This window comes from Leptonychotes weddellii, chromosome 9 (assembly GCF_054177405.1).
Source record: "Leptonychotes weddellii isolate Sample4059 chromosome 9, ASM5417740v2, whole genome shotgun sequence".
Taxonomy (NCBI): Eukaryota; Metazoa; Chordata; class Mammalia; order Carnivora; family Phocidae; genus Leptonychotes; species Leptonychotes weddellii.
This window is the reverse complement of record NC_138377.1, coordinates 102,569,563-102,588,618: the sequence shown is the minus strand read 5'-3', so window position 1 is coordinate 102,588,618 and position 19,056 is coordinate 102,569,563. Positions and strand designations below refer to the sequence as shown.

Below are 19,056 nucleotides of genomic sequence, written 5' to 3'. Positions count from 1 at the left end.
ACAAACAATTATAAGAACATACTATAAGCAGCTATATGCCAGCAAATTAGATAATCTGGAAGAAATGGATGCATTCGTAGAGATGTATCAACTACCAAAACAGAACCAGGAAGAAATAGAAAACCTGAACAGACCTATAACCACTAAGGAAATTGAAGCAGTCATCAAAAATCTCCCAACAAACAAAAGCCCAGGGGGGGCCTGGGTGGCTCAGTCATTAAGCGGCTGCCTTCGGCTCAGGTCATGATCCCAGGGTCCCAGCATCAAGTCCCACATCAGGCTCCCTGCTCTGCGGGAAGCCTGCTTCTCCCTCTCCACTCCCCCTGCTTGTGTTCCTGCTCTTGCTATCGCTCTCTCTCTGTCAAATAAATAAATAAAATCTTAAAAAAAAAAAACCAACAAAAGCCCAGGGCCAGATGGCTTCCCAGGGGAATTCTACCAAACATTTAAAGAAGAACTAATACCTATTCTTCTGAAACTGTTCCAAAAAATAGAAATGGAAGGAAAACTTCCAAATCGTTTTATGAGGCCATCATTACTTGATCCCAAAACCAGACAAAGACCCCATCAAAAAGGAGAATTACAGACCAATATCCTTGATGAACATGGATGCAAAAATTCTCACCAAAATACTAGCCAATAGGATCGAACAGTGCATTAAAAGGATTATTTACCACAACCAAGTGGGATTTATCCCTGGGCTGCAAGGTTGGTTCAACATCTGCAAATCAATCAATTTGATACAATACATTAATAAAAGAAAGAACAAGAACCAAAGGCTCCTCTCAATAGATGCAGAGAAAGCATTTGACTAAATACAGCATCCTTTCTTGATCAAAACTCTTCAGAGTATAGAGATAGAGGGTACATACCTCAATATCATAAAAGCCATCCATGAAAAACCCACAGCGAATATCATTCTCAATGGGGAAAAACAGAGCTTCCCCCTAAGGTCAGGAACACGGCAGGGATGTCCACTATCACCACTGCTATTCAACATAGTATTAGAGGTCCTAGTCATAGCAATCAGACAACAAAAAGAAATAAAAGGCATCCAATTCGGCAAAGAAGAAGCCAAACTCTCACTGTTTGCAGATGATATGATACTTTATGTGGAAAACCCAAAAGACTCCACCCCAAAACTGCTAGAACTCATATAGGAATTCAGTAAAGTGACAGGATATAATATCAATGCACAGAAATCAGTGGCATTCCTATACACCAACAACAAGACAGAAGAGAAATTAAGAGTCGATCCCATTTACAATTGCACCCAAAACCATAAGATACCCAGGAATAAATCTAACCAAAGAGGCAAAGAATCTGTACTCAGAAAACTGTAAAATACTCATGAAAGAAATTGAGGAAAACACAAAGAAATGGAAAAACATTCCATGCTCACGGACTGGAAGAACAAATATTGTGAAGATGTCAATGCTACCTAGGAGCAATCTACACATTCAATGCAATCCCTAGAATACCATCCACTTTTTTCAAAGAAATGGAACAAATAATCCTAAAACTTGTATGGAACTAGAAAAGACCCCGAATAGCCAGAGGAATGTTGAAAAAGGAAAGCAAAGCTGGTGGTATCACAATTCCAGACTTCAAGCTCTATTACAAAGCTGTCATCATCAAGACAGTATGGTACTGGCACAAAAACAGACACATAGATCAATGGAACAGAATAGAGAGCCCAGAAATGGACCCTCAACTCTATGGTCAACTAATCTTCAACAAAGCAGGAAAGAATGTCCAATGGAAAAAAGACAGTCTCTTCAACAAATGGTGTTGGGAAAATTGGACAGCCACATGCAGAAGAATGAAATTGGACCATTTCCTCACACCACACACAAAAATAGACTCCAAATGGTTGAAAGACCTAAATGGGAGACAGGAGTCCGTCAACATCCTAAAGGAGAACACAGGCAGCAACCTCTTCGACCTCAGTTGCAGCAACTTCCTCTTAGAAACATCGCCAAAGGCAAGGAAAGCAAGGGTAAAAATGAACTACTGGGACTTCATCAAGATAAAAAGCTTTTGCACAGCAAAGGAAACAGTCAACAAAACCAAAAGACAACTGACAGAATGGGAGAAGATATTTGCAAATGACATATCAGATAAAGGGCTAGTACCCAAAATCGATAAAGAACTTATTAAACTCAACACGCAAAGAACAAACGATCCAATCAAGAAATGAGCAGAAGACATGAACAGACATTTTTCTAAAGAAGACATCCGAATGGCCAATAGACATGAAAAAGTGCTCAACATCGCTCGGCATCAGGGAAATCCAAATCAAATCCTCAATGAGATACCACCTCACATCAGTCAGAATGGCTAAAATTAACAAGTCAGGAAACGACAGATGTTGGCGGGGATGCGGAGAAAGGGGAACCCTCCTACACTGTTGGTGGGAATGCAACCTGGTGCAGCCACTCCGGAAAACAGTATGGAGGTTCCTCAAAAAGTTGAAAATAGAGCTACCCTACGACCCAGCAGTTGCACTACTGGGTATCAGCAATTGCACTACTAGGTATTTACCCTAAAGATAGAAATGTAGGGACCCGAAGGGGTATGTGCACCCCGATGTTTATACCACAATAGCCAAACTGTGGAAAGTGCCAAAATGTCCATTGACAGATAAATGGATAAAGAAGATATGGTGTGTGTATATATATGTATACACACACACACACACACACACACACACACAATGGAATATTATGCAGCCTTCAAAACGAATGAAATCTTCCCATTTGCAATGATGTGGATGGAACTGGAGGATATAATGCGGAGCGAAATAAGTCAATCAGAGAAAGACATGTATCATATGACCTCACTGATATGAGGAATTCTTAATCTCAGGAAACAAACTGAGGGTTGCTGGAGTGGTGGGGGGGAGGGATGGGTGGCTGGGTGATGGACATTGGGGAGGGTATGTGCTATGGTGAGCACTGTGAATTGTGTAAGACTGTTGAATCACAGACCTGAACCTCTGAAACAAATAATACATTATATGTTAAAAAAAAAAAAGAAGATAGCAGGAAGGGAAAAACGAAGGGTGGTGGGAATCAGAGGGGGAGACAAACCATGAGAGACTGTGCACTCTGAGAAACAAACTGTGGGTTCTAGAGGGGAGAGGGGTGGGGGTATGGGTTAACCTGGTGATGGGTATTAAAGAGGGCACGTACTGCATGGAGCACTGGGTGTTATATGCAAACAATGGATCATGGAACAGTACAGCAAAAACTAATTATGGTATGGTAATTAACACAACATAATAAAAAAAAAAAATCAAGAGAGCCTCAGGGACTTGTGGAAAAATAACCAAAGGTCAATCATCTATGTTACTGGTATCCCAAAAGGAAAAGAAAAAGATTATGGGGCTATAAAAACATTGGAAGAAATAATGTCTAAAAAATTTCCAATTTTGGCAAAAGACATAAACCCACAGATTAAAAAAGCTCACTGAACTCAACAAAAGATAAGTCTAAAGAAATCCACACCAGGACATCCTAATCGAACTGATGAAAACAAAAAACAAACATACCTTGAAGCCAGCCAAAGAAAAACAACACTTAGGGAACTGATTTGAATGAGTATGAATTTCTCATCAGAAACCATGAGTCCAGTATAAAATGGCACAATATTTTTAAAGTGCTGAAAGAAAAGAACTGTCAACCAAGAATTCTATATTCAACAGAAATGTTCCTCAGGTATGAAGGTCAAATAAAGACACTTTAGATGAAGGAGACCAAGAGAAAAGGTTATCAGCAGATATGCTACAAAAGAATTGTTTTTTCTATTTTTCAGACAAAGAGAAATGTTATCAGATGGAATTTGGAAGTTTAAAAATAATGAGAAAGAGGAATGGTAAATATCTGGATAACTATAACAGACTATTCTCCTTTTGAATTCTTTAAAATATGTTTGACAGGTAAAAGCAAAAATTATAATATTGTCTGAACGAGTTTTCAATGCATATAGTGTAATATATAAGGCAACTATAGTGTAAAGTGGGGAGGTGGGGGGATAAAGCCACCTGTGGTGATATGGTTTCTACATTTTACTTGAAGTGGTAAAATACTGATTCTGAGTAGACAATAAACAGTTTAATATGTACATGGTAATCCCTAGAGAATACAAAAAAATTTTTTTTTTTTTTACAAAGATATATAGTAGAGGTGCCTGGGTGGCTCAGTTGGTTAAGCATCTGCCTTCAGCTCAGGTCATGATCCTAGGGTCCTATGATCAAGCCCCGTGTTGGGCTCTCTGCTCAGCGGGGAACCTGTTTCTCTCTCTCTCCCTCTGCCTGCTGCTCTGCCTGCTCGTGTTCTCTTTGTCTCTCTCTGTCAAATGAGAAATAAAATCTTAATAAAACCAAATATAGTAAAAAACAGAATAGGTAAATTAAATGGAAAGTCAAAAGATGTTCAAATAAGGCAGGAAAGGGAAAACAGGATGTAAAACAGTGGGAAAAAAAAAAACAGAAAAAAAATGGTAGACCTAAATTCAAACATGTCAATTATGTTAGATGCAAATTTTATGCATACTATAAAATAGTATAAACACACCATTTAAAAGAGAGTATGAGAATGGATTTTAAAAAATCATGACCTAATTATTTGGTATCTACAAGAAACTCATTTCAAATATAATGATATAGGTAGGTTAAAAGTAAAAAGAAGGAAAAATGTAAAATGAAAGCACTAATCAAAATAAAGCTGGAGTGGCTATATTATCACAGTAGAATTCAAAGTAAAGAAAACTGACAAGGATAAAGAGAAACCTTACATAATGATAAAAATGTCAATTCACCAAAAAGTCGTAATGACTCTTAAATGTGTATGAATTGAACAAGAGTGATTCAAAATATAAGAAGCAAAAACTGACAAAACTGAAAGGAGAAATAGATAAACCTACGATTACAGCTGTAAACTTCAACACTCTCTCAGCTAACAGTGGACAAAAAAATCAGTAAGGATATGGAAGAGCTGAACAATACCATCAACCGACTGAAACTAATTGACATTTATAGAATGCTTTATTCAACAAAAGCAGAATATACATTCTTTGCAAGTGTACATGAAACATTTACCAAGATACACCATAACCTAGGTCATTAAAGAAACTTCAAGATATTTAAAAGAGCAGAAATCATAAAGAATGTTCTCTGACCATAAAAGGTAGGAAGTAACAGAAAGATAACAGGAAATCCTCCGAACACTTGGAAATTGTCTAAACAAATAATCCTTGATTCAAAGAGGAAGATTAAAAGGAAATTAGAAAATATTTTGAACTGAACAAAAATAAATTACAAAATTTCTAAATTTGTGGGATGCAGTTAAAGCAGTGCTAACAGGGAAAGTTATGGTATTAAATGGTTATATCACAAAAGGAAAGTCTCAAACTAATAATTTCATAATCTAAGATTCTACCATAAAAAATTTGAATACGACAGATGCACCTGTGTGGCTCAGACAGCTAAGCATCCGAGTCCTGATTTTGGCTTAGGTCATGATCTCAGGATCCTGGGATCAAGCCCCATATAAGGCTCTGTGCTCAGCAGGGAGTCTGCTTGAGGATTCTCTCTCCCTCTGCCCCTCCCCCGCTTACTTATTTTCTCTCTCTCTCTCAAATAAATAAATAAATCTTGAAAAATTTAGGGACACCTGGATGGCTCAGTCAGTTTAGCGTATGCCTTCGGCTCAGGTCATGATCCCAGCATCCTGGTATCGAGTCCCACATCGGGCTCTCTGCTCCACGGGGAACCTCCCTCTCCCTCTGCCTGCTGCTCCCCCTGCTTGTGCTCTCTCTGACAAATAAATAAAATCTTAAAAAAAAATAGAATACAACAAAAATAAACCCAAAGCATACAGAAATTAAAAAAAAAAAAAGCTAAGGGCAGAAACAACTGAAATAGAAAACAGAAAAACAATAAAACCTAAAGCTGATTCTTCAAAAATATTAATAAAATTGTAAGTTTCTAGTGAGGTCGACAAAGAGAAAACACAAATTACCAATATTAGGAAAGAAAAAAGCTATCACTACAAATCTTACATATATTAAAAAAATATAAAAGGGGAACAGTATGAGCAATTCTACACACTTAAATTTGACAACTTAGATAAAATAGATCAATCTCTTGAAAATCACAAGCTACCAAAACTCACCTCAGATAAAAACAGATAACCTAAATAGCCCTGTAACTATAAAAGACATTGAATTTATAGTGAAAATCATTCCACAAACAAAATAAGGACTAGATGGTTTTATAAAGCTCTATTCCTACCAAACATTTCAAGAAAATAACACCAATTCTGGACAATGTATTCTAGAAAGTAGAAGAGAAGGGAATATTTCCAACTGATTTTTTGAGATCTGCTTTACTCTGATGTCAAAACCAGCAAAACAGCACACAACTCCCAAAATCAATTTATCAAAACTAGACCAATATTCCTCATGAACATAAACATAAAAATTCTTAGCAAAGGGGCACCTGGGTGGCTCAGTCAGTTAACCATCAGTCTCTTGGTTTCAGCTCAGGTCATGATCTCGTGGTTGTGAGATCGAGCCCCACGTGGGGCTCTGTGCTCAGCACAGAGTCTAGTTGAGATTCTTTCCCCCCTACCTACCTGTCTGCTTTTCTCCCCTCTCGTGCTCTTTCTTAAATAAATAAATAAATAAATAAATAACATCTTAAAAAAAAAACTTTTAGCAAAATATTAGCAAACTGAATCCAGTAATATATGAAAAGAATAATGTACCATAAACAAGTGGGGTTCATCCTAGGAATGTAAGTTTAGTTCAACATTAAAAAATTAATCAATGTAACTCACCATATTAATGGCCCAAAGAAGAAAATCTACATGATCATATCAGTTGATAGATAAAATTTATTTTGACAAAACCCAACACCCATTATATCAAAAACACTGAGCAAACTAGGAATAGAACTTCTTTATCATGATTAAAGGGCATCTACAAAAACAACAGCTAACATCATACTTAATAGTAAAAAAGCTGCTTTTCCATCCAAACAGGGAACAATACAAGGATGCCCACTCTCATTATTCCTATTCTACAATATCCTGGAAGTCCTACACAGTACAATAAGGCAAAAGAAAGAAATAAAAAGCACACCGATTATGAAGAAATAAAACTGCCAATTTGCAGATGACATGCAGTTGTACACACAGAAAATCCCAAAGAACCTATAAAGAAATCTCTTAGAATTAATAAATGAGTATGGTAGGATTGCGTGATACAAGGTCAACATACAAGAATTAACTGCATTTCTATACATAAGCAATATACAAATGGAAATCAAAATTTAGAAATACCTTTTAGAATAGCTCCCCCTGCAAAAAAGAAAAATGAAGTCCTCATGTACAAGTCTAAGAAAACAGGTACAGCAACTGTATGCTAAGAACTATAAAATGCAAATTAAAGAAATAAAGGCCTAAATAGAGAGATATATTATGTTCATTAACTGTAAGACCCAACAGAGTAAACATGGCAATTTTCTCCAAAATGATCTACGGATTTGATAGAATTCCAAATAAAATCCTGTTTTTCCCATTGAACAACATATCATGAATATTTTTCCCTATCAATATGTATTCTTCCATAACATTATTTTAAATGGCAGCACGTTTTCCTTTTCTAGATTTATCCTAAAATTATTCATTCCTTTATATTTTGATATTTGTTTCCACATTTTATCTAATATAAACATGCTGTAGTGAAGACACCCTCCTAATGTAATCCTTGCAAACATCTTTATCTCTTTAAATAGTACAAGTACTTTTATTTATTTATTTATTTATTATTTTATTTATTTATTTATTTATTTTTAAAGATTTTATTTGACAGAGAGAGAGAGACAGCGAGAGAGGGAACACAAGCAGGGGGAGTGGGAGAGTGAGAAGCAGGCTTCCTGCAGAGCAGGGAGCCCGACGTGGGGCTCGATCCCAGGACCCCGGGATCATGACCCGAGCCGAAGGCAGACGCCCAACGACTGAGCCACCCAGGTGCCCCACAAGTACTTTTATTTTTAAAACTTTTGAAATATATTGTCAAAATCACCTCAGGAAAGGGCTTTTATCTTCAAATTCTGACTCAAAACTCATCTCCTCTGAAAAACTCTCTCTGATTAGTACTTTCCCACTGTTCCACCTGTGTAACTATTTGGTCTCATTAAATTACCGTTATATGTATTGGACCATATAAGCAATTACTGCTTTAATAAGAAAGTAAGCCTCGGGGCGCCTGGGTAGCTCAGTCGTTAAGCGTCTGCCTTCGGCTCAGGTCATGATCCCAGGGTCCTGGGATTGAGCCCGCATCGGGCTCCCTGCTCAGCAGGAAGCCTGCTTCTCCCTCTCCCATTCCCCCTGCTTGTGTTCCCTCTCTCTCGTTGTGTCTCTCTCTGTCAAATAAATAAATAAAATCTTTAAAAAAAGAAAGAAAGAAAGTAAGCCTCTAGGCTTTCTGCTTACAAAGTATGTAATATGTCTCAGAGGAAATCTGAGAGAGGAGAAAATACACAGGGTAAAGATAAACTTATGGGCTATGAAATGGCTAACAAAGTTGGCATAGAAGGATGGGGTACTGAAATTAAGTAGGTAACACACTATCTTCCATGAATAGAGCATATTCTAATCATTTTTAGATTTTCCTACTGTTCTGGGTCATGTGCCCATTAAAAGGCACTAGCTGCAGGTAGTGTTTGCATTGTCTGTAGTATCTTTGGAATTAGTGAAAAAAGTACAAGCTGTGGAAAATTATGTCAAATATCTGTATTCTCAAAATTCATATATGCCCTCTCTAGATTTCTATCATGCCTCACTCACAAAGCATGAAATTAAAGGCTAACTGGGGCACCTGGGTGGCTCAGTCGGTTAAGCATCTGCCTTTGGCTCAGGTCATGGTCCCAGGGTCCTGGGATCGAGCCCCGAATCGGGCTCCCTGCTTGGTGGGAAGCCTGCTTCTCCCTCTCCCGTTCCCCCTGCTTGTGTTCCTGCTCTCAGTATCTCACTCTCTCTGTCAAATAAATAAATAAAATCTTAAAAAAAAAAAGAAATTAAAGGCTAACTGACGTCTTCGGACAGAAAAGTGTAACAGTAATTCAGAAACAGTGCCTGTTGCATTTTATTCCAGTGTGAAATACATTAAGAATAAAGTCTCAAACTGCATTTTCAGAATCTGACATCACTCAGAAATAATTAGCCAGTACAAATCAGGTCCAACATTGTGCATGTTTCACTAAGAAAGAATTAATCAGCTCTGCTAATTACGAATGTCATAGGCAAGTCCAGCTGTGGGCACTCTGATAGTGCTGTAACAAATAGCAGTTTAGGAAGCATTTGCTGGGAATCACCACCTCTATGCCTCAAATATATGATCCTAAAAGATGGCAGCACCTGGCATTGCAGTTTCCTGCAAATATTAAGCAAGTATGCTATAATAGGAGCATAGTCTATATAACCACACATGTTGGACTAAATCTGAGCCAAGAATGAGAACGAAGGCTAGTCATATCTGATTTATATTTCGCAAATACAGAGATATCATAAGCTCCTGGTTTGAATGCCTACATGCTATTTCCATGGCAACTGCATAAACATTTTCCTTATAACACACAGCCATCTTCATTCTTTACATCCCATTATTTATTTTTTTCTACTCTCAAGGGAAAGCCTAATTTATTCCCCAGGGGGGGGAAAAATCAATGATTTTCTTAATCAGTGGCATTTGAAGAGTAGGTGGCACAGTTCTTTTTATGGAAAAGTAATTTCCACCAACACTCTTGCTAAGTGATAGAAGACTGGGGGAGAATAAAAGGAGTACTTGTTTTAGGGAAAGTGTGAGTACAAGTTGCAATAAATAATCCTTCAAAAGAGATGAGAACGTACATTAGAAACCCACAGAAGGTGGGCCAAAGTGATCACATGCAATTCCAACTTCTCTTCTCCATGTGTGTGGAGTTGAGGAGACTCTTATGGAAGAGTGATCTTTCATTCCTACAGTTTTGGCAGTCTTTGAAAAAATTCCATGAGAGACTATGGACTCTGAGAAACAAACAGCGTTCTAGAGGGGAGAGGGGAGGGGGGATTGGTTAGCCCAGTGATGGGTATTAAGGAGGGCACGTACTGCATGGAGCACTGGGTGTTATATGAAAAGCAATGGATCGTGGATCACCACATAAAAAACTAATGATGTACTGTATGGTGACTAATATAACATAATAAAATTTAAAAAATTTTTTAAAAATAAAATAAAATTACACAGAAAAAAATTCCTTTGCTGCTTTCCTTGTATGTTAGAGACTGTACAGAATGGGCAGCAACCTGAGGCAAGAGAAAGACTACCCACTTTAAAGCAGATCAAATGACAGCTAAAAGGAAAGATAAGAGGAAACCACATCAGGTTCCTCCACTTTTTCTTTTCTTTGAGCCTGAGGTAATTATCACAGATTCAAATGGCAGCAGATGGAAGACATCCCATATTGGATTTTAGCTATCAAATTAACAACAATTTCTCAAAGTCCTCAAAGGGACAAGTGAATCAATTAACATTCTTCAGTGGACTCAGAGCTCACTCCCCTTCTCTGGGCTTCCTTGGCACCAACCAGTGTGACAGCACTTACCAATGTTCTGTTATTGTTTATATAGGATTCCCTCAAGGGACCTATATAATGCCCCTTTATTCTAACATAACACTCTGTCAATAGTATGCTAGTGGATTAAATGAATCTTTATTTATTCATAATGTATATACACATTTCCTATAATGCATAATGCTTCTCAAATGATGAAACAAGTTTGCAATAATTCCTTCTACCATTTTGATGTTTCTATTCTTGTGGCAGTCTTACTACTTTCTCTACTTCTACTTCTTACCATCCTCTCTTTCATTCACCTCTGAGGCCCTCGTCAAGGCAAGAGCCAATGCCCTTTTGTTTCTTTTTGGTTTTGTTTTTAAATGCTCAATACTAGGGGTGCCTGGATGGCTCAGTTGGTTAAGTGTCTGCCTTAGGCTCAGGTCATGACCCTGGGGTCCAGGGATTGAGTCCCGTGTTGGGTTCAGTGCTCAGCGGGGAGTCTGCTTCTCCCTCTCCCTCTGCCGCTACCCCTGCTTGTGCTCTCTCTTCTCTCTCAAATAAATAAAATTTTTAAAAATGCTCAATATTATTTATTGAAAAGATTAATCTTTCTTCATCAGATTATTTCCGTACTCTTGTCAAAAAATCCACCACATATGTATAGATCTATTTCTGGACTGCTTATTCTTTTCCATGGATCTATGTGTCTATTCTTTTAATAATCATATAATATACTGTTTGATTACCTTAGTTTTACACTAAATCTTGGTATCAAGTAGCCCTCCAATTCTGTTCCTATTCAAAATTATTTAGGCTTTTCTTATTCCTTTGTCCAAATAAATTTTAGAATCAGCTTGTCTACTGCTACAAAACAGTTCCTGCTGGGATTTTTTTTTTTTTTAAAGATTTTATTTATTTATTTGAGAGAGAGCACATGAGAGGGGGGAGGGTCAGAGGGAGAAGCAGACTCCCTGCAGAGGAGGGAGCCCGATGTGGGACTCGATCCAGGGACTCCAGGATCATGACCTGAGCCGAAGGCAGTTGCTTAACCAACTGAGCCACCCAGGCGCCCCCTGCTGGGATTTTGATACTGTTTTCATTCAACTTATAGAACAATTTGGGGGAACCAACATGTCAACAACATTGACTCTTCCAATAGTTGAGCACAGTATCCCTCTCCATTTAGTAAAATCTTCTTTGATCTCTTTCATCAGGGCTTTGTAGGTTTTCAGCAGACAGATGCTGAATATTTTTTATTCAATTTATACCTATTTCATATTTTATAGTACCATTATAAATGGTGTTTTCCAAAATTTCAACTTCTAATTGGTAATTACTAATATGTAGAAATATGATTTATTTTATATAATGACTTTTGTATCCTGTGACTTTGTTAAATTTACTTAGTAGTAGTAATAAGATTTTTGGGGGTAGATTCTTTGGGATTTTCTACATAGAAAATTATTTTATTTGAAAATATAGAGAGCTTTATTTCTTCCTATTCAATCAGTATTCCTTTCATTTTCTTTTTCTTCCCTTTTAGAACTGGCTATGACCTCTAGTACAATGTTGACATCCTTGCCTTATTCCTATATTAAGAGGAAAGCATTACATTTTCCATCATTAAGTATGATATTAGCTATAGGATATTCATATTTGCCCTTTACCAGGTCGAGGAAATTCTTTCTATCCCTACTTTGTTGAGAGTTCTTCATCATGAATTGATGCAGTATCTAACTATTGAGATCATCATATTGTTTTTCTTTTTTGTTGCTATGCAAATTGCACGGATTTATTTTTGAAGATTGAAACAACCTTCTATTCCAGGGATAAAGCTTACTTAAAGATCATAATGTATTATTTCTACATTTTGCTATTTTTTATTTGATAATATTTTAAGATTTTTGAGTCTGTGTCTATAGTTTTCAATTTTGTATTTATCTTTAGCTTGTTTTGATGTCATGATAATACCGATTTTATAAAATTAGTTGGGAAGTGTTCTTTCTTCTTTCATTGCCTGGCTGAGTTTGTACAGAATTGATATTATTTCTTCCTTCAATGTTTGGTAGGATTTGCCAGTAAAGGTATCTGGGCCTAGAATTCTCTTTAGTGGAAAGTCTTAAATTCCAAATTCAATTCTTTAGTTATATAGGGCTATTCAGGTTATCTGCTTTTTCTTGAGAGCTTTGGTATTTTGGGTCTTCCAAATTTTTCAAGTTTTTGAATATATAGGCCCAAAGTTTTGCTCATATTTTATCTCTTGATGGATATTTAGTTTGTTTCCACCTTTTGGCTATTGTAAATAGTACTGCTATGGACATTTTGTATACACACATTTGAGACCCTGTTTTTAATTCTTCTGAGTATCATCTAGGAGTGAGATTCCTGGGTCATATGATAATTCCATGTTTAACTTTCTGAGAGACCACCTAACTTTCACAGCAGCTGAAACATTTCATGATCCTACCAGCAATGTATGAGGTTCCAATTTCTCCACATCCTCACCAACACTGCCATTTCTTTTTTTTTTTAGTTATAGCCGTTCTTGTGGATGTGGCATCCTATCTCATTGTGGTTGGCACACTTTTTTTTTTTTTTTTTAATTTGGACACCTGCCTGGTGATTTGGGGAGGCTGTACAAGGGTCCTAGTGATTTTCCATTCTTGGTGGATGGGCAATGTATAGAAATACTAGTTAAGAAATCTATCTGGAAATAAAGATACTGACTACATTTCTCCATTTTGCAGCTAAACAAAGCATCTGCATCTTGTTTCCTTTTAAACATTCTTCATGTGAACCTTATCTGCCAGTTATACATGGCCCTTTATATATCATCAGAGAGTGCTATAGCACCAGAATGTTTTATGCTTTCCTTTCTTTCTATATGCCAAACCAGCAGAAGGAAACAAAAGCTGGGTCTGATTCCAAGAAGAATGAGTTTCTTAGGGATCAATAGTTTCCTTTCATTTTTACAATTTGGCAATTTTAGATAAGCTTTCCTGTGACTATGTGCTAGAATTGTTAATCTTCAAAACATACAAGCCAGAATGATAATACTATTTTTTTCTTCCACTATTCTGTTGCTACTACATGGAGTCAATTACTTCAGGCTTGAAGTACCAGTAGGATTGGGAATAACTGGCTTGCCTGTTATAAGCAGTTTTTGCTGATTTCCAGTTTTTCACTGTTAAAAGAGCATGGTAGGTAAATTTTCCTTCTAGTAACAGAAACAAGGGGGTTCTCTGCATTTATTATGTTCTTCAAAAGCCTCATATGTTTAGTGGTATTCCAACTGATTGTCATTAACTTACAACATTTACTGCTAATTACAGCTGACACAATGAATCCAAGGGTAAAAATATGTTCTTAACATGCACAGTAATGCCCTTCACAATTGCTGCAGATTCCTCTCTCTCCCTCCATCATCCCTCACCCAGGGCCAGGCCTTTGGTGAAAGGACTTCTAAGCTCTTCTCAAAGTCCAGATAAACATCCTCTCCCTGGGTCATTTTGTTACAGTATTTTCATAACTGTAATACATGTGTAGAGGGAGAACTGCTACCACATGACACAAAGAATACTTTTAGTGATACTCTAATTTCTGAGTAATATTGGGCAAGTACATTTGTTTCCAAGGGCTTCCATTTCCTTTTATGTAAAGGTGTCAAAATAAAATATCTCAGACAACCTCTTCAATTTTAAAAGTCTATGACTTTTTTCCCCTTAGAAAAGGTAAGTATATCTCTGCACATGTTATTCCCTTTGCCTAGAATTCTTTTTCTCTAGCTTGTTCCCTGGCAGTAAACTCCTATTTACCCAGTAACACTCACAAAGCATACCTTTGTGCTTTGGGAAGTCTTCCCTCACACTCTTCCCAGGTAGCGAAAAGCACTGTCACAATTCTCTGCTCATATTTCCATTAAACACTTGACAACTGGTACATCTATTTACGTGTTTGCCTGCCCTGCTAGTGAGCCACTGAGGTCAGCCCTGTACTGTATACCCTTCTTTATCTATCCCCTGTGCCTTCCACAGCGACATGCTTATAGCCAAGATAGATGTAATATATACAAACCACCTGACACTACGTTAAGCACAAAATAAGTTTAAAAATTTTTACCTACTGCAAATATTATTTTTCCCAAGTAAATATGTGATGAATGAATGAATGAATGAGTCAGTAATACAAAATGGCATGAAGTTCACTCCATTGTCAAGTATATCGATAGTTCCACAAGAAGCTAGGGATAATCCAGAAGATCTCTCAACATTCTCTCCAAAAGAATCCACAGGATCATTTTGAATTTTATAGCCTCAGTTTAGAAAGCGAGGATGAAATAGCTTTTCTTGTTTTATTTTTGCTTTTCCTCCTATTACACAGTTTTTTTCAGGGGGACATGAAACACTCTTCGTATTTAAGCAAAATCTCAGAAAATTAAGAGTCACTAAACCTTGGACTGAAAAACTGCTATAAAATATTTGATCGTATTTTTTTGGGTATCATGCAATTGGCTGAAACAGTTCATTCCACCCCTGTTCTCAAATGGGGACTGACTACAATTCCTGTGGTGGAGGAGGGACAGTGATAATGCGGAGGGGAGAAAGAACTTGGTGGAAAATAGCAAACAATATGTGAAAAATCTTGCTGGGATTTGAGGAATTGAGTTAAACCTATACATTCATTTGGGGAAAACTGGTATCTTCAATATGCTGAGTCTTGGTGATAGGCTTAATTGTCTTAAACCCTGATGAAAGGTTAATAGTTTTCTACGCTTAGAATACAAAGTATCTATTTGAAGGGACTATATGTAAATTTAACAAAAAATTTATGCCATTAAGATAAATTGGTCTCTGGATTCATTACTATTTTAGTCTTTAGGGATAGTATCAGTTTCTGAGACTGAAAAACAACGAAAAATTTCTGGTGATAAAGAGAAAGGCAAATAAGACTTCAAGGGAAGACAGCTGAGCAGAGGTCAGTTCCATCTGCATTTTTACCCACCCCTGTCTCCTACCTTTCTCTGTCTTCTAAGTCTCTACCTCAAATAAAATGTGGGTCTACTGAGATCATCTTCAAGTAACTTAGTCTTTACTAAGGAGTGGATCATCTTTTATATAATAACTAACATTTTAAAAACAATCAAAATAATGATAAATTACTGACAAAATGAAATTGATGCTGCAAAAGAAACATAATACCCGCCTCAAGGGAGCATAACTTCACAAAGCGCAGATGAGCATGCCGTTAATAATAAGAACTTGCTATCTTTCACTACAAAAAGAAGCAACCGCAACACACTGTCCTGAGTATTTGTAAACCAGAACGCATTTCTGGTTAAGAGCTCAGGCCGTGGAGTCAAACAGAACTGGCTCTACAGCTTACTAGCAAACTTGATGTAGGGTAATTAACTTCTCTGAGAACGTGTCTCCTCATATGTACAATGGAGATATTCAATAGTAAGATCCACGGTCAAAAACAGTTGTGAAACTTGAGATAATGCATATTAAACCCTGATCCCAATGCTTGACATATGGTAATCACTCAATACACATTAATCACTAATATTTTTAATTCCTCTTTTCTGTTCAAATTGTACATAGGCTTCCCTTCATAAAGACAGTTTTGCAGAATGAAGGTGCTGTAGAGGATGTCCTAAAGGCCTCCCAAGCTTTATAAATTTAAGGTTCTAGATGGATATATTGTTTAGAGTAGTCTTGCTCTCTACAAGAACATACCCCCTCACCCCAAGAATCATAATTTTAAGATAATGAAATGAATTTAGATAAAGCTGGGTGTTTGACTCCACTTTAAAATTACATCACTGGAATGTTTAAATATTAGCCTCTTCAAAGTGTCCATGATAGTTTGTACAATTAGAAATGTGAACTCCCGATTATGCAAGTTTGAAATCCTGTTAATTGCAAAACTAGAAATCTAATTCCATTCCTTCTTCAAACATCATAGGCTTAGGATTTTGGAGGCACTTACCTTGAATGAGGCCAGAAAAATTAAACATCTAAATGCAGATGGTCTTCTTTAATTCTATATACCTTATGAATGTGAGTTACATGACTTTTGAACTGGTTAGATGGGAGAATCAGTGCAGTTCTTTTATTTGGTAGAGAGGTCAAGTTCTATCTTAGTCTGTTCCTTGATAACATTATAACCCCGAAAAAAAATGTGGCAGTGAAAAAAGTAGAAATTAATACTTGGAAATATCCACTATCTATAGATTTCAATGATCCTATCCATGGTTACCAAAAATACTGAGAGAGAGATTTAATGGAGTTAAGAGTTTGATAAGGAGTGGTAAAAGTACCACAGTAAAAATTTTGACAATATATTTGTTTTTGTGGTTTAATGTATTAATAATCTCATCAATGAAACTATGGTTATATGAGATTATACAATCAACAGGTAAAGAAAACATAGATCATCCCCAAGAAAGAGAAATGTGATGACTTTCTACATATTACCTTACCTGTGTAAGTGAACATTCGGCACTTTAATTTCTGTTGTGTTTCAAAAGTTACTTTTTTCAACTTTATTTTTTAATAGTTGAGAAGTAGAAAGAATTTACTGGACATTTAGAAAGGGCTAAATGCTGCTACATGGGTGGTAGTGGCAAGAACATGGAAAAGATCTAACTATGCCCTAAGTAGAGGTTTAAAGCAACAACTGGAGAAGTTTTTAAAAAATCGACATTCAGGTTTTTTTTTTTTAAATCAAGGTTAACGTTAGCACAGGAAAGAATAATGAGAACATTCATTCTTTAGGTACTCTTTTTGTTACACTTGTCAGTTTGAATAATTCCCTTGAAACAGGTACTGTAATTCCTTAGAATTATTAGGACTAGCAATTGATATTGTATTTGATTGATTTTCACATCTGCACTTCACCACAGGAACCTAGTTTTTAGTCAATTGCACCCATTCACTACCAAGATACAGTGACTCAAACAAATGATTATCTGTAAAAATCAAATTAGTACACTAGCAATGAATTGTTCACTAAGATGCCTTAAAAAATTCACAAACATTTGAATCTTTACAAAACACGCACTGAAACAATTATGGCCTAAGATCAAGGAGATTTAAGAAGACCGACAAGCAATCTTAAGTCTTTCTACAATTGCTTTCCACTCTACTTGAAATGCAACAGTCCTTGTAATTTCACAAGAAGAAATAATTTTGTAATCTTTTCCAGTTTTTCTCTTCTTTTCTACTCTGGATTCTTGTTTCTTATAACTCTAAATTCGTGAGGAGGGGCAAAGGAGAACACAGTGTTTAAATAAAAAGATGTCAAATAGGAAGGCAAAAAGATCAAGAGATCAGATGTCAAGTAAGGAAACTAAAAAACAACATGAAATAAAGTTGAGAAAACAAGACTAAAAAACCTCTGCATATGCTATCACTTCATGCATTATTTCTGTGAAAGGAAAGGTATTTGGTGAAGAATGGACCTTATTTCTATTCAAATAAGCTTATCTGTTTCTAAGTTAAGTTCATAATCTCGGGAAAAAAACAACAATTTTTTTGAGCAATATCAGGGTCAAACATTAAGGGCCAAAACAAAGACCTGACTATGCTAAATAAGTAATAAAATTATCAGCTTTATCTATACTTTGGTATTTGTAGGGTAAATATTTAAACTTAAAAAGAAATCCTTTCAAGTCATAAAGTTCTTGGTGGAAGTGTAACACAGTATGAGAATTCTGGTTACCGTTTAAATTTGAAGTACTTCATCCGTTATGGTGACAAAGGTGGTTTTAGCAGCTATTATTACATTCATTTAAAATTTCAAAGTGCTTTGGGTCCTTCCAGGATGAATTTACTTTCTTCCTTGCCTTGCATTCCTTAACTTATTTTCTGAAGACTGCAATGTTTACTGCAAGAGAAAAAAAATAAAAAGAGCTAAATTGGAGAGTAAACTAGTTTTAGATATACTGGACATTTTTCTTTCCTTTAGGATACTCTTAATTTCACTCTCACTCAACAGTTATAATTAGTCTTATTCATTTAAGAAGTAACTTCCTTACTTAGGTGGACACATGGATAGAATCCTACACACTCAGTAACTATCATTATCACACCTAAGAACCAAGTATAAGATATAACTAATGTATAAGAATCAAAACTAGCAAATCAAAACCTCAGTGAGATACCACCTCACACCAGTCACAATGGCTAAAATTAACAAGTCAGGAAACGACAGATGTTGGCGGGGATGTGGAGAAAGGGGAACCCTCCTACACTGTTTGTGGGAATGAAAGCTGGTGCAGCCACTCTGGAAAACAAAAGTTGAAAACAGAGCTACCATACGACCCAGCAATTGCACTACTGGGTATTTACCCCAAAGATACAAATGTAGGGATCTGAAGGGGTATCGACAGATGAATGGATAAAGAAGATGTGGTATATATATACAATGGAGTATTATGCAGCCATCAA

At 36.4% G+C, this 19,056-nt stretch overlaps 1 protein-coding gene across 2 annotated transcripts in view; it reads right to left on the bottom strand.

Moving 5' to 3' along the window:
* Window positions 1-19,056, bottom strand: part of PEAK1 (pseudopodium enriched atypical kinase 1) — a 209,313-nt gene that overhangs the window by 131,423 nt on the left and 58,834 nt on the right. Inside the window, exon 3 of one of the 2 annotated variants that reach the window (XM_081829596.1) lies at window positions 18,329-18,493. The exons of the other annotated variant lie outside the window; for it this stretch is intronic. The gene's annotated coding sequence lies outside the window, so the exon portion shown is untranslated. The remainder of the gene's footprint in view (window positions 1-18,328; window positions 18,494-19,056) is intronic. 2 annotated transcript variants of the gene reach the window in all.